The sequence below is a fragment of the Nicotiana attenuata genome, unplaced genomic scaffold, assembly GCF_001879085.1.
Source record: "Nicotiana attenuata strain UT unplaced genomic scaffold, NIATTr2, whole genome shotgun sequence".
NCBI classification, from domain to species: Eukaryota; Viridiplantae; Streptophyta; class Magnoliopsida; order Solanales; family Solanaceae; genus Nicotiana; species Nicotiana attenuata.
In genome coordinates, this window is record NW_017673194.1 from 1 (window position 1) to 3,421 (window position 3,421).

The following is a 3,421-nucleotide window of genomic DNA, read 5'->3' on the forward strand; positions in this document are numbered from 1 at the left end:
TACCCTTCGAATTCACCACCAAACCGCTCGAATCTAGTCACAAATTACTTGAATGTATCAACAAAGGCTAATCGAATCAATTTGAATGCATGAAAATGAATTTCCCAAAGTTTTACTCAAAAATTCCCAAAACGCCCCTGGGCCCACGTGGTCAAAACCCGAGGTTCGAACCAAAACCCGATTACCCATTCCCCCATGAACTCAAATATGTAAGTTATTTTGGAATCGGACCTCGAATTGAGATCCAAAACCCCCAATTTTAGAAAACCTAGGTTCTACCCTGAATTCCCAATTTCCCCATTAAAATCTTTGTTTTTGAAGTTGAAGTCATGTGTAAAGACGTTAAGGAGTAGAGAAAATCAGTTAGAATTCACTTACCAATCGTTTTGAAGAAGAAGAATCGTTTGGAAAATCGCCCCTTGTGTTTTGGGTTTTGAAAAAGTGAAAAATGACTGAAAACCCCGACCTTTTATACTTTCCTGAAGGCTCAGCGCGGACCGCACAAAAGTGCACCGCGGCGGCGCTGAGGAACAGAAGAAAAAGTGACTCTCTGAACCTACCCAGCGCGGACCGCACTGATTTGGTGCGCGGCCGCGCTGGTCGACTTACCCCTTGGCCCTCTGAAACCAAGCCACGCGGACCGCACAGAAATGTACCGCGGCCGCGCGGCTTCCAGCGTTGACCGCGCCGAATTGACCGCGGGCGCGCTGGGGGCCTGCAACCCCTGAGCCTGCAACTTCAGAATGTTTCTAAGCCTAAGACCTTCCGGGACCCACTCAAAACTCACCCGAGCCCTCGGGGCTCCAAACCGAACATGCAAATGAACTCATAAACATACTACGGACTCATCCGTGCGATCAAGTCGCCCAATCAACATCATGAATCATCAAATTGGGCCTCAATACCCATGATTTCCTTCCAATTTCCATAGAACATCAAGTTTATATTTTCTAGCTCACAACACGTCAAATGACGTCCAAATTTAACCAAATTTTACAGCAATTGTTTAGACCACATATATGACTTGTACCGGGCGTCGGAACCAAAATACGAGCCCGATACCACAGTCTTCTAAACAAATATCACTTTCCAATTTCTTTAATTATTTTCAGAAAATAATTTCACGTAAAAATTCATTCCTCGGACTCAGGACCTCGGAATTTGATTCCGGGCACACCTCCAAGTCTCATATTTTCCTACGGACCCTCCGGGACTGTCGAATCACGAGTCCGGGTCCGTTTGCCCAAAATGTTGACCGAAGTCAAACTTAATCAATTAAAACATCAAAATTTTATTATCTTTCTCACAAATTCGTATTTAAACGTTCCGGCTACGCACCCGGACTGCGCACACAAATTCGAGGCAACCCCCAAGTGAGGTTTTCACGGCCTCAGAAATACAGAGTGAGTAGGAATACAGGTGATGACCCTATGGGTCGTCACAATAAGCGTACAAATCGCACTAGATATGATGCTCGAGACTAAGAAATATTTATCATTTCACGAGGTCTTAATAGATCTTTATTTATGTCAAGTGTTTTCACAACCATTGGAGTACTCAATGGAATCTCTTTAGAATCTTTTGTGATTTTGAGAACCCTTATTATTCTCCTTTTTACAATTACGATAATGATGACTATTATTACTTTGGTCATTGGCACGCCCACATTCATTCACCAACCACTTGTCTTCACTTTTCATAGAATGGAGCAAATCAAGTGGGATGAGCTTCGTGATTCTTTCATCAAAATCACATTATTTTGCATTAATCATTATTATATTATCAATATGGTACATCGGGACTCAAATCCAGTGTCTTACCCTCATAACACTGTATTATACCAAAATGCAATGGGACTCGAACCCAACTCTTATAATCATGGTGCACCAGGACTCGAACCCGATATCTTACCCTTATGGTGCACTGGAACTTGAACTCACTGTCTTAACCTCAATCAAATTCCATAATAGGCCAAAATGCACTTGAACTCACACTCGAGTCTTTAATAATATTACCCACTCATAGTAGTTATAGGTAAAAATCATTCAGTCATAACAACTTTGTGAATATTAACACTTAAGTCGATATCGAATGTCGCCAAATATAATCTGGTTCATTATATGATATGATTTGATATTTCCAAATTGAAGAATCGAAAGTTCTTAAAATTTAGAGAAAAGAAGAATGGGCAAATATGTTTATATTTGATCAATATTCGTTCACTTTATCAAAATTAGTTGTCTTTTTTATTTTCTCTTCCCAATATAATCAAAGAAATAACATTAGTTGTATCTTATATGGCATGCAATAAAACTCGGTTACCAACATAAAAAATGCCAATTGCTTAACTAGTTTTGCATTAACGAGAGGTAAATTTTACACCTAAATCATAATACAATATGTAAAATCTCCAGCAAGCGAATCAATTTAAAGTATAGATGCATATCTACACAATTCACAAACACATTTCACCAATATTTTATTAATTAGTAGTAATATGTAAACTAATTATATATACTTTCAAAAACTATACTGTTAAAGAGATAATTTTTTAGAAAAGCCTAACAGTTAGATGAAACTCCTTAGATGAAAAGTTATGCCTCTTGTTTTCAGTATTTCTTCAAATTCATAAAATTTGAAATTTATGGTTCATTGCCCTGGTGATGGAACTTACTGCATTGTAAAGAGAATTGGTTGGAACTTGTTTCCAAATCATAAACAAATGCTAACAGAAGCATACCTGCTTTTGTACTTGCGAGTTATAGTAGTTATTCTTTTTTGATTCTCATAATGAGATTAATCAGAACATTGGTGGAAGAAGAACCAAACTCAAATCTCAATTGGTTAGAGACTCGTGCTAATAAGATGTTATGAAATAATATAAAATAAAGTAAAATAAGAGGAACTTAGAGAGAGATAATTAATAAACTTTTCTTGATCTCTTACAAATGGTAGGGAACCTCCTATTTATAGGGAGAATGAACTTGGCCCCCAAGTAATAGCTTGATCCTACTAGATAGTCTCATAGTAACTAGGCTTGTTCCTATAGTTACATTGGCCTCTAATTATTTGCTTGCTCTCCAAGTAATTATATAATGAATGGACATACATAATTAATGATATTTATAACATATATTTAATATTTTTAGTTATACTTAAAAAAATTACCATTAGTAACTATATTTGAATTTTATAGCAAATTCACCTAAAAGTACTGACACAAGAGATTAATTATTTTGAACTGAAATAAGAGAGAAATAACCTATCGTGGCCCAGTTAGTTACTCCACCTGCTTTAGGGGTGTTCATAAAATCCGAAAAATCGAACCAAACCGAAAACCAAACCAAACCGACCAAAAAACCCGATACTTTTTGGTTTGGTTTGGTTTGGTTTTCGGTTTGGTTCAGAGATCGGAAGAGCG